Raw genomic sequence first — 13,577 nt, 5'->3', positions numbered from 1 at the left:
GACAAATTCCATCTAGAGCCCATATAGAGAGACAGAGAAAGCCCTATACATACCAGCCCATAGAGAGAGAGCCAGTACAGAAGAGAGAGCCAGCCCTAGAGAGAGAGAGAGAGAGAGAGAGCCCGTAGAGAGAGAGATAGATACCCGTAGAGAGAGCACCACAGGTAGAGACAAAGTAGAGAGAGAGAGAGCCCGTAGAAAGAGAGAATCAACCCGTAAAAATACAGAATCAGAGAGAGAGATTGCCCTTTAGAGAGAGAGAGGTCTGGGCAGTCCGCTCACCAACCAAGACTAGAGACAAAATGGAGAGAGAGAGAGAGAGAGAGCATGCAGAATTCTGCAAAAGATCCTCCGTGTACAAGTAGAACACCAAATAATGCATGCAGAGCAGAGATTAGCCGATACCCACTAATTATCAAAATCCAGAAAAGAGCTGTTAAGAGACAAGCCACCTAAAAGGAAGAGAGACAAACCTTCCATAGACAAAGAGAGAGCCATCACCTACAGAGAGATGAACCAGAGAAGAGTCCCTACAGAGAGCTGGTCCCTCTGTAGAGAGAGACAAGAGACCGTAGAGAGCCCCAGAGAGACACAATTAGCCCGTAGAGAACCAAGATCATGAGAAAAGAGAAGAGAGAGAGACAGCCTTAGACAGAAAGAGAGACAAGAGAGAGACAGCCCGTAGAGAGATGCTAGAGAGAGAGAGAGAGAGAGAGTACAGAGAGAGAGAATACCAGACCACTGTGACTGAGCCCAGAAATTAGAGAGAGAGACTATGAGCCCGTAGAGAGAGAGAGCAGCCCGTAGAGATATAGAGAGAGAGAGATAACAGCCCGTAGAGAGAGATAGCCGTAGAGATTAGAGAGAGAGAGAGACAGCCCGTAGGTAGAGAGAGAGCAGAGAGAGAGACAGCCCTAGAAGAGAAGACAGGAGAGACAGCTCACTAGCCCACAGAGAGAGAGAGAGAAAGCCACTGTGAGAGAGACCCAAGAGAGAGAGAGAGAGACAGACCAGTGAGTATAGAGAGAGAACCGTCCAGCCCGTAGAGATGAGAGAGACAGACCGTAGATTAGAGAGAGACATATTTCCCAGATTACACAGATCCACAAAGAGAAAACAAATCCAATTTTGAAAAACTCCCATATCTACTGGGTGAAATTCCACAGAGTGCCATCACAGCAGCAAGATTTGTGACCAGCCCGTAGAAAAGGGAGTGAAGAAGAGACAGCCATACAACCCATATTTAGCTTATTTATTTTATCTTGTGTCCTTTAGCCATTTGTACATTGTTAGAACAGTATATATATATATATATATATATAATATGACATTTGTAATGTCTTTACTGTTTTGAGACTTCTGTATGTGTAAGCCCTAGTTAATTTTTGAGTTTTTCACTTTATATATTCAGATGTTGCCACTTGCTTTGGCAATGTTAGACACATGAGAGAGATGAATTGAATTGAATTGAAGAGAGACAGCCCGTAGAGAGAGAGAGAGAGAGAGACAGAGAGAGACAGAGAGAGCCCGTAAATAGAGAGAGAGAGAGAGAGAGAGAGAGAGAGAGACAGCCAGCCCGTAGAGAGAGAGAGACAGAGAGAGAGAGAGCCCGTAGAGAGAGAGAGAGAGACAGCCCCAGAGAGAGAGAGAGAGAGAGAGAGAGACAGCCAGCCCGTAGAGAGAGAGAGAGAGACAGCCAGCCCGTAGAGAGAGAGAGAGAGAGAGAGAGAGAGAGAGAGAGAGAGAGACAGCCAGCCCGTAGAGAGAGAGAGAGAGAGAGAGAGAGAGAGAGACAGCCAGCCCGTAGAGAGAGAGAGAGAGAGAGAGAGAGAGACAGCCAGCCCGTAGAGAGAGAGAGAGAGAGAGAGAGACAGCCAGAGAGTAGAGAGAGAGAGACAGAGAGAGAGAGAGAGAGACAGCCAGCCCGTAGAGAGAGAGAGAGAGAGAGAGAGAGAGAGAGAGAGAGAGACAGCCAGCCCGTAGAGAGAGAGAGAGAGAGAGAGAGAGAGAGAGAGAGAGAGAGCCAGCCCGTAGAGAGAGAGAGAGAGAGAGACAGCCAGCCCGTAGAGAGAGAGAGAGAGAGAGAGAGAGAGACAGCCAGCCCGTAGAGAGAGAGAGAGAGAGAGAGAGAGAGAGAGAGAGAGCCAGCCCGAGAGAGAGAGAGAGAGAGAGAGAGAGAGAGACAGCCAGCCCGTAGAGAGAGAGAGAGAGAGAGAGAGAGAGAGAGAGAGACAGCCAGCCCGTAGAGAGAGAGAGAGAGAGAGAGAGACAGCCAGCCCGTAGAGAGAGAGAGAGAGAGAGAGAGAGAGACAGCCAGAGAGAGAGAGAGAGAGAGACAGCCAGCCCGTAGAGAGAGAGAGAGAGAGAGAGAGAGAGACAGCCAGCCCGTAGAGAGAGAGAGAGAGAGAGAGAGAGCCAGACAGCCAGCCCGAGAGAGAGAGAGAGAGAGAGAGAGACAGCCAGCCCGTAGAGAGAGAGAGAGAGAGAGACAGCCAGCCCGTAGAGAGAGAGAGAGAGAGAGAGACAGCCAGCCCGAGAGAGAGAGAGAGAGAGAGAGAGACAGCCAGCCCGTAGAGAGAGAGAGAGAGAGAGAGACAGCCAGCCCGTAGAGAGAGAGAGAGAGACAGCCAGCCCGTAGAGAGAGAGAGAGACAGCCAGCCCGTAGAGAGAGAGAGAGAGAGACAGCCAGCCCGTAGAGAGAGAGAGAGAGAGAGAGAGAGACAGCCAGCCCGTAGAGAGAGAGAGAGAGAGAGACAGCCAGCCCGTAGAGAGAGACAGCCAATAGAGAGACTGTGTGAGCGAGAGGAGAAAGAGAGAGAAGCAGACAAGACAGAAAGGGGAGATGTGATGCCATAATTCCTAAATCGATGCTCAATGATGGCAAGGACAAGACAGCGCTCTCTCTACCTCTCTACATGTGAGTGAGCACTGATACTGGTGCTGGACAGGGCTTGGTCACAAAGCAGCAGTCCAGCTCTGCTTGAGTCCATATGACAAGAGCATAAAAGATAAGAGCTGACAGAAAACTGTCCGGAGATGTTACTGGACATCCCCTTGGTCCTTACAGGGGGAAAACCCAGCCACTTTCTATCTATCTTCTACACTGACAACTAGCCCCCCCTGTGCCTTATATCTGAGTCACTGACACAACTTAAGAGGACTTAAGAGGACTTAAGCTGTGGAAACTATCTGTCTGCCTAGTAAGATGAATTGGAATGTGATGGGTTCTGCTACTGTTGGATGTGAAAATCATTCAAACTGCTCCGAAGCCTTGAGAAATATTCTAGGGACCAGATGTGAAGGGAGGGAGATAGGGGAGTCGCTCAGGTCAAAAGTAGTGCACTATAGTAGGATGCCATTTAGGATGCAGAAAGGGATGCTCTTCATGTCCTACAAACAGACAAATACCACATTTACAATCTGGGCCAAACACTTTGGCAGTAGCAATCAAGGTACATTGTGGGGCGATGGAAAAGGTGCTGCATGAGTGTCAACAGCATGTCCCCCATCCTGTCGGGTGCTGCATGAGTGTCAACAGCATGTCCCCCATCCTGTCGGGTGCTGCATGAGTGTCAACAGCATGTCCCCCATCCTGTCGGGTGCTGCATGAGTGTCAACCGCATGTCCCCCATCCTGTCGGGTGCTGCATGAGTGTCAACCGCATGTCCCCCATCCTGTCGGGTGCTGCATGAGTGTCAACCGCATGTCCCCCATCCTGTCGGGTGCTGCATGAGTGTCAACCGCATGTCCCCCATCCTGTCGGGTGCTGCATGAGTGTCAACCGCATGTCCCCCATCCTGTCGGGTGCTGCATGAGTGTCAACCGCATGTCCCCCATCCTGTCGGGTGCTGCATGAGTGTCAACCGCATGTCCCCCATCCTGTCGGGGGCTGCATGAGTGTCAACAGCATGTCCCCCATCCTGTCGGGTGCTGCATGAGTGTCAACCGCATGTCCCCCATCCTGTCGGGTGCTGCATGAGTGTCAACCGCATGTCCCCCATCCTGTCGGGTGCTGCATGAGTGTCAACCGCATGTCCCCCATCCTGTCGGGTGCTGCATGAGTGTCAACCGCATGTCCCCCATCCTGTCGGGTGAAGGGCCGTTTAAAGCACCCACAAGTCTGCTGCTGTTGAACTAATGTTGAACTAATGTTGAGCTGTGTATGTGTGTGACAGCTCTCCGAAACAGAGATAGATAGGGGCAGAGAGAGAGGGATAACACGAGAGAGAGAAGCTGAATACAGAGTGAGGGGGAAAGAGAGAGAGCAGGGGGACTAAATACTGAAAGGAGGGAGGGAGAACAGAGGGAGAACAGAGGGAGAACAGAGGGAGAACAGAGGGAGAACAGAGGGAGAACGAAGGCAGAACAGGGAGAACAGAGGGAGAACAGAGGGAGAACAGAGGGAGGACAGAGGGAGGACAGAGGGAGGACAGAGGGAGGACAGAGGGAGGACAGAGGGAGGACAGAGAACAGAGGGAGAAGAGGGAGAACAGAGGGAGAACAGAGGGAGAACAGAGGGAGAACAGAGGGAGAACAGAGAGAGGACAGAGGGAGGACAGAGGGAGGACGAAGGGAAAGACAGTAGGTGGTTATAAGTGTGATCTTTGTTTAACATGCAGCTCCACTTCATTTAGGGTCCCTCCTGAGAGATCAGGGATGTCTCCCAAATGGCACCCTATTCCCCATGTCGTGCACTACTTTTGACCAGGGCCCATGGGGCTCTCATAGGGCTCAGGTCAAAAGTAGTGCACTACATAGGGAATAGGGTTCCATAAGGGACTAATCCTAGAGCAGAAACACACATTCTGGGTCATGATTGGCAGCTGGAGGGGTTCGGTCTAATTGGAGATCAAGCCAATCGTGTGGGCCTGTCTGGCACCTCAATTGCAGCAGTTATTCAGTCAGTCAGTCAAAGTCAATAGAGCTTAGGACTACTCAGCTTGATGGGGAGTCACTTGTTCATCCTCACTGATTCATCCTCTGTCATTCATTCACTGACTCACTGATTTACAGTAGCTACTCACCCATTCATTCATTCACTGATTTACAGTAGCTACTCACCCATTCATTCACTGACTTAGCTACTCACCCATTCATTCACTGACTCACTGATTTACAGTAGCTACTCACCCATTCACCAATTCCATCACTTACTCACTGACTTACAATAGCTACTCACCAATTCATTCACTTACTTTTCCACATAAGGTATATGCTTCCCATATCCATTACTCTCACCTCATTCATAATGTTGGAGGAAGGGCTAAATGTTAATCTCCTGTATAGATGGAGGCGGAGCTAAATGTTAATCTCCTGTATAGATGGAGGCGGGGCTAAATGTTAATCTCCTGTATAGATGGAGGCGGGGCTAAATGTTAATCTCCTGTATAGATGGAGGCGGAGCTAAATGTTAATCTCCTGTATAGATGGAGGCGGGGCTAAATGTTAATCTCCTGTATAGATGGAGGCGGGGCTAAATGTTAATCTCCTGTATAGATGGAGGCGGGGCTAAATGTTAATCTCCTGTATAGATGGAGGCGGGGCTAAATGTTAATCTCCTGTATAGATGGAGGCGGGGCTAAATGTTAATCTCCTGTATAGATGGAGGCGGGGCTAAATGTTAATCTCCTAAAATATAGCACACATCACAGGAGGGAAACCAGCAACAACAACAAAAAAAAACTGTCTCCTTTCTGTTCTTTTCTATAAAGACATGATTCCGTGATAAAGACTCAACCTGGAACTGAACTCTAGAACAACTGCAAATGATTCCCTATTCCCTTTATAGTGCACTGCTTCGAACAGGGCCCATAGGCCTCTGGTCAAAAGTAGTGCACTACATAGGGAATAGAGTGCCATTTGGGACGCAGATTATATATATATATATATATATGTCGTCTCATCATAGACACACCTGTCAATGAAATCCAATCAACTCTACCCAGAGGAGCCGGTCCTTGTCAAAGGTATTGTATTTCTTATCTCCTTAAACCTTTAATCTGGAAAAGCCAATTTACAAATTATTTGCTCACCAAACACAGTTCCCATTGAAATAAATGTGAATGATTTCCATTATAAATCTCATGAAGTCACTCTACGGTCAATCAGGTGAATGAAAAAGTTGTAAATATATTGAATATGAATAAATTAATAACCATTTTGAAAGGTCACTGTCTGTGCAGAGAGAAAATGGCTTGAGCAAGAGGCAGATAAAGAGAGAGAGAGAGGGAGGGAGACAGAATATAATATGAATATGAATTTTGTTAATATTGTAAATTAATAACTTATTTCCCAAAGTATGCTTTGGCAATATGTACAGTACCAGTCAAGAGTTTGGATACACCTACTCATTCAAGGGTTTTTCTTTATTTTTACTATTTTCTACATTGTAGAATAATAGTGAAGACATCAAATCTATGAAATAACACATATGGAGTCATGTAGTAACCAAAAAAGTGCTAAACAAATCAAACAATATTTTTGATTTTAGATTATTTGAAGTAGCCACCCTTTGTCTTGATGACAGCTTTGCACACTCTTGGCATTCTCTCCACTAGCTTTACCGGGAATGCTTTTCCAACAGTCTTGAAGGAGTTCCCACATATGCTGAGCACTTGTCGGCTGCTTTTCCTTCACTCTGTAATCCAACTCATCCCAAACCATCTCAATTGGGTTGAGGGCGGGTGATTGTGGAGGCCAGGTCATCTGATGCAGTACTCCATCACTCTCCTTCTTGGTCTAATACCCCTTACACAGCCTGGAGGTGTGTTGGGTCATTGTCCTGTTGGAAAAAAATTATAGTACCACTGAGCGCAAACCAGATGGGAAGGCGTATCGCTGCAGAGTGCTGTGGTAGCCATGCTGGTTAAGTGTGCCTTGAATTCTAAATAAATCACTGACAGTGTCACCAGCAAAGCACCCCCACACCATCACACCTCCTCCTCCATGCTTCACGGTGGGAACCACACATGCAGAGATCATCTGTTCACCTACATCTGTTCACCGTTTCAAAAAGACACAGAGGTTGGAACCAAAAATCTCAAATTTGGATTCATCAGACCAAAGGATATATCTCCACCAGTCTAATGTCCATTGCTTGTGTTTCTTGGCCCAATCAAGTCTTATTGTTATTGGTGTCCTTTAAAAGTGGTTTCTTTGCAGCAATTCGACCATGAAGGCCGGATTCACGCAGTCTCCTCTGATCAGTTGATGTTGAGATGTGTCTGTTACTTGAACTCTGAAGAATTTATTTTGGACCCAATCTGAGGTGCAGATAACTCTAATGAACTTATCCTCTACAACCGAGGTAACTCTGGGTCTTCCTTTCCTGTGGCGGTCCTCATTAGAGCCAGTTTCATCATAGCCGTTTCTGTTTTCTCCGACTGCAGCTGGTTGAAGCAGGTTGAGAGAATGTTGGAAAAGCATTCCAGGTGACTACCTCATGAAGCTGGTTGAGAGAATGTTGGAAAAGCATTCCAGGTGACTACCTCATGAAGCTGGTTGAGAGAATGCCAAGAATGTGCAAAGCTCCCATCAAAGCAAAGGGTGGCTACTTTGAAGAATCTCAAATATGAAATATATTTAGATTTGTTTAAAAAACACTTTTTTGGTTACTACATGATTCCATATGTGTTATTTCATAGTTTTGATGTCTTCACTATTATTCTACAATGTAGAAAATAGTACAAATAAAGGAATACCCTGGAATGAGTAGGTGTTACGTCATGCCAATAAAGCAATTTAACATAAATTGAGAGAGAAAAGGAGAAAGAGAAAGAAAGAGTCAGTCTGGAATTCCTAGTCTACATCTCAAATGGCACCCTATTCCCTATGGTCCATTGTCAAAAGTAGTACACTATATAGGGAATAGGGTGCCATTTTTGGTCAAAAAAGTGCACCATATAGGGGATAGGGTGCCATTTGGGACGTAGCCCTAGTGTCAGTCAGGAAGTCCATTTACCTACCAGCAGCCAGGAACTGAAGGCAGTGTGTGTGCGTTTGCGTGTGCGTTTGTGTGTGTGCACGTGTGCGTGAGTACTACACCCAGACAGGGGAAGGTGAGATAACACTATTAGACTGATGATAGAAGTAGTAGCTCTTACTAGAGACTCCACATTCTTACTAGAGACTCCACATTCTTACTGAAGCACCCACATTCTTACTAGAGACTCCACATTCTTACTAGAGAGAGACTCCACATTCTTACTGGAGAGACTCCACATTCTTACTCTCCACATTCTTACTGAAGGACCCACGTTATTACTGGATACTCTACATTCTTACTGAAGGACCCACATTCTTACTGGAGACTCCACATTCTTACTGGAGACTCCACATTCTTACTGGAGACTCCACATTCTTACTGGAGACTCCACATTCTTACTGGAGACTCCACATTCTTACTGGAGACTCCACATTCTTACTAGAGACTCCACATTCTTACTAGAGACTCCACATTCTTACTAGAGACTCCACATTCTTACTAGAGACTCCACATTCTTACTAGAGAGACTCCACATTCTTACTAGAGAGACTCCACATTCTTACTGAAGGACCCACGTTATTACTGGATACTCTACATTCTTACTGAAGGACCCACATTCTTACTGGAGACTCCACATTCTTACTGGAGACTCCACATTCTTACTGGAGACTCCACATTCTTACTAGAGACTCCACATTCTTACTAGAGACTCCACATTCTTACTAGAGACTCCACATTCTTACTAGAGAGAGACTCCACATTCTTACTAGAGAGACTCCACATTCTTACTAGAGAGACTCCACATTCTTACTGGAGAGACTCCACATTCTTACTAGAGAGACTCCACATTCTTACTGAAGGACCCACGTTATTACTGGATACTCTACATTCTTACTGAAGGACCCACATTCTTACTGGAGACTCCACATTCTTACTGGAGACTCCACATTCTTACTGGAGACTCCACATTCTTACTGGAGACTCCACATTCTTACTGGAGACATTCTTACTGGAGACATTCTTACTGGAGACTCCACATTCTTACTGGAGACTCCACATTCTTACTGGAGACTCCACATTCTTACTGGAGACTCCACATTCTTACTAGAGACTCCACATTCTTACTAGAGACTCCACATTCTTACTAGAGACTCCACATTCTTACTAGAGACTCCACATTCTTACTAGAGACTCCACATTCTTACTAGAGACTCCACATTCTTACTAGAGACTCCACATTCTTACTGAAGCACCCACATTCTTACTGGAGACTCCACATTCTTACTGGAGACTCCACATTCGGAGGACCTGAGCCCTAGGACCATGACCCAGGACTACCTGACATGATGACTCCTTGCTGTCCCCAGTCCACCTGGCCGTGCTGCTGCTCCAGTTTCAACTGTTCTGCCTTATTATTCGACCATGCTGGTCATTTATGAACATTTGAACATCTTGGCCGTGTTCTGTTATAATCTCCACCCGGCACAGCCAGAAGAGGACTGGCCACCCAACATATGCTCTCTCTAATTCTCTCTTTCTTTCTCTCTCTCGGAGGACCTGAGCCCTAGGACCATGCCCCAGGACTACCTGACATGATGACTCCTTGCTGTCCCCAGTCCACCTGACCGTGCTGCTGCTCCAGTTTCAACTGTTCTGCCTTATTATTATACGACCATGCTGGTCATTTATGAACATTTGAACATCTTGTCCATGTTCTGTTATAATCTCCACCCGGCACAGCCAGAAGAGGACTGGCCACCCCACATAGCCTGGTTCCTCTCTAGGTTTCTTCCTAGGTTTTGGCCTTTCTAGGGAGTTTTTCGTAGCCACCGTGCTTCTACACCTGCATTGCTTGCTGTTTGGGGTTTTAGGCTGGGTTTCTGTACAGCACTTTGAGATATCAGCTGATGTATGAAGGGCTATATAAATAAATTTGAAATTTGATATTCTTACTGGAGACTCCACATTCTTACTGGAGACTCCACATTCTTACTGGAGACTCCACATTCTTACTGGAGACTCCACATTCTTACTGGAGACTCCACATTCTTACTGAAGGACCCATATTCTTACTGGAGACACCACATTCTTACTGGAGACACCACATTCTTACTGGAGACTCCACATTCTTACTGGAGACTCCACATTCTTACTGGAGACTCCACATTCTTACTGGAGACTCCACATTCTTACTGGAGACTCCACATTCTTACTGAAGGACCCATATTCTTACTGGAGACTCCACATTCTTACTGGAGACACCACATTCTTACTGGAGACACCACATTCTTACTGGAGACACCACATTCTTACTGGAGACTCCACATTCTTACTGGAGACTCCACATTCTTACTGAAGGACTCATATTCTTCCTGGAGGATCCAGGGTATTTAATGACCTGTATCTTCCACAGCCCTGTGAGACCGTTCATATTATAGGGGTAATAGCTAAGTCATTCAGGGTGTACAGACGGCTTGGAGCTCTCTGCTGGCAAGATAGTGTGTAGACGATCTACTAGAAGTCATCTGGCCATTCAGGTCTCTCTGTGTGTGTGTGTGTGTGTCTGTGTGTGTGTGTGTACTGGTAATCCTATATATATCATGTCTTCCGGTGTCTGTGTGATCCGATCCTAATATCAACAAACACACACAAACACAGTGATGAACCTCCCCATGCTATCATTAGCGCCCTAATTAAGAGAGTTCATTTTCTCGCCACAGTCTCCCCGGGGGATTGCTATAATGCTGATAAATAAACAGCTGACTTTGCCACGGTAACGCCAATTAACCCTGTTTACACAATCAGGCTTCACACACACCTGCAGACACACGGCCTGTGTCCTAAATGGCACCCTATTCCGTGTATAGTGCACTACTTTTAACCAGGGCCCTATGGCACCCTATTCCGTTTATAGTGCACTACTTCTGACCAGGGCCCCATAGTAACAAACACATTATCATAGAAAGTGGCTAGGAGGACCCTGTTGATGTGATGCTAACTAACACAATGAATCTGCAAGACAATATCCACGGTGTTTTTAACACAACCTTACAGACAGACGTTCCCTTACTGTCCAAACATACATATCCAATGAATCTGGAGAAAAACAATCTACAGACATAATGCTGAGAAAAACAAAGCAGTTTTTTTTCTTTTTCTTTTCGAGACAATGTTCTGGGTATCTGTCAAAACCAAGGGCCAATCAATGTCGTTAACTCCCAGGGTTGAAAACCAGCAGTATGTCGTTGAGGGTGGGAATTCAATAGTAATGAACGGATGAAAGCATAGACTACAAGGCTGCCTGTGCTACCGGTGTTTCATAAACTATTCTAACAGTTTCATGTATTAGCCACAATCGACCACCGACATATGAAGCCCACAGGTGGATACATACAAGTCACCATGGGCCTATCACAGTGGAGAGAAAAACACCACTTTAAGAGGTCAGGGAATGTTTCTCTGCTGAAGATCAAAGCAATGAGATAATGCCAATAACTTGTTTCAGTGGTCACAGCAATACATTAGCCCCTCTGAAACACCTAGGGAGACCAGAGGCACACATATCCACGGCTATGGGGGACACAACAGATAAACACAGCGAGCATGTCTTTCTGCGTTCTACCGGTGGTGTCTGTCGTCACAGCAATACAATAGGGACCATAACAAGCCAGAAACGATGACAATGAAAGGCAGATAGATAGGGGAACATAGCGTTTTGGAGAACTGCAACACCGATGAGAGAGAACTGAAATGTCCAAACTTACCGCTGCACTCTTCAGCTGCTGCCTCTGGATGACAGACCGCGAGGATGATGATCTCAAAAAGAGGTTTGATTGGTTGATTGATATCCAGCCTGTGTGCTGACGCTTTTTTTTTTTTTTTTTGCAGGTGAAAGTGTGTGTTTGCTTGTTTGAAAGTGTGTGTTTGCGTGTGTGAGGATCAATGAGGTAAGGATGAGTATGCACGCGCTAGCGAGCGGCCACCACAACCGATACACGTTACCTTAAATATGAAATCTGCCCTAATCTAAACGAGCAGGCTACTGAGAGGCTATTGCTAAAATACAAACTGTAAATGGCGTTGCTGTCAAATGCCGTGCTTAGCCTATAATTGTCTATACAATTATTTAAAAAGACACATGTCGCCTAATCAACTAGGTTTTTATCAAATATCCCTTTAAATAAATCAAAGCTGTAGATAGCCGAATGTTTATTAAATATCCTAACCTACAGTTGTGCCATAAAGTCCATATTGCTTGGTTTTAAATCATTGACAACACGTCGATTCGAATGCTAAAATGGATCACCAGTCCATGAAAGTAAATAAAACGCAAATATACAATCATTACCAAGCTTGGGTAAGATTACTGTAGCCTATAGTTCGCTATAGGAATCATACTCACAAATAGATGCCCGTTCAATTGCTTTGTTTCCATCGAATACGACTCGTAGGGAGAAAATAAACAGCGAATGTAGACAACAGTCTGTGCAAAAGTGTGTTTCGTGCAAACAAATGTTCCCCAAACCCTAAAACCAAGACTGCAATACGTCTATGCTGTGATCCGAATTACAACAACTCGCTGTATTTATGCCCAGTGTAAAATGTTGACTCGGGAAACGCGCAACAGCCTACACACAGAGACGCGCACACACACACATACACACACATGAGCGACTGTGCACTTCCTTGCTCTCTCCTTCCCTTCTCGTCCCTCTTGTCGCCCTCAACAATGTCTCTCACTCACCCGTGACGTCACTGGGCGAGACGCAACGTTAACTCTCCCTTCCTTATCTGCAGTAGAGTTCAGTGTACCCCTACAGCCCCACACTACTTGACGATGGGCCCGGTAGACGCTGAAAATAGTGCTGAATGGGAGAAATTAGAGCCCTCATTGGCTAACAGAAAGACATATGGGGTTTACACATCCTAGATAAATAGTGCAGACCACCCCACTATGCCGAGTTCATGGCTAACAGCAATTGGCCAATCAACTCCTTCTTCTGTCTCATCCTCCTCTCTCCCCCCTGTCGACTGTCAGTTTGATGTATGTAGTCACTCTGTGAGCATAATAAACTTATTCTGCAGCTGGCAGGTTGGGGCTGTCTGGGCTGGCTGCAGCTTCAACGGACTGCCCAAAATGGCACACTATTCCCTATGTGGTGCACTACTTTTGACCAGAGCGGCTTTGGACAAAAGTAGTGCACGACATAGGGAAAAGTGTGCCATTTTGGGGCGCAACCAGGGTGATTGTATTACTGAGGAGGACAGGGATCAGCAATGGGGGGCTCTGGCCCCCCATTGTCATTGCAGGGATGATCAGGTTTATCATTCATTATTTCTTTAGTTTGGTACCTAAAGCCAGTTAAGAGGACCCCTGTCTTGCTGGCTCTGTTCTGGTAAGGGAGGCTGAGTATACTGGGTAGGTAGGGGAAGATGGGTAGGCAGGGTAGGCTGGGAAAGTAGGGGAGACTGGGGAGACAAGTTAGGCAGGCTATAATGCATAGGTAGTGGGGGCTGGGTAGGTAGGGTATGCTGGGGGGAAGGCTGGGGAGGTAGGGTAGGCCTGGGAGGTATGGTTGGTATGGTAGGCTGG

The 13,577-nt window shown here is 46.2% G+C and overlaps 1 protein-coding gene across 1 annotated transcript in view; it reads right to left on the bottom strand.

The window, feature by feature from the left end:
* LOC112229197 (gamma-aminobutyric acid type B receptor subunit 1-like) overlaps nucleotides 1-12,979 on the bottom strand; it is a 306,296-nt gene extending 293,317 nt beyond the window's left edge. The window contains exon 1 of the mRNA XM_042310436.1: nucleotides 11,749-12,979. The gene's annotated coding sequence lies outside the window, so the exon portion shown is untranslated. The remainder of the gene's footprint in view (nucleotides 1-11,748) is intronic.
* Nucleotides 12,980-13,577: the final 598 nt, after the last annotated feature.

The sequence above is a fragment of the Oncorhynchus tshawytscha genome, linkage group LG31 (genome assembly GCF_018296145.1).
Source record: "Oncorhynchus tshawytscha isolate Ot180627B linkage group LG31, Otsh_v2.0, whole genome shotgun sequence".
Classification (NCBI taxonomy): domain Eukaryota; kingdom Metazoa; phylum Chordata; class Actinopteri; order Salmoniformes; family Salmonidae; genus Oncorhynchus; species Oncorhynchus tshawytscha.
This window is presented reverse-complemented; position numbering and strand designations above follow the sequence as displayed.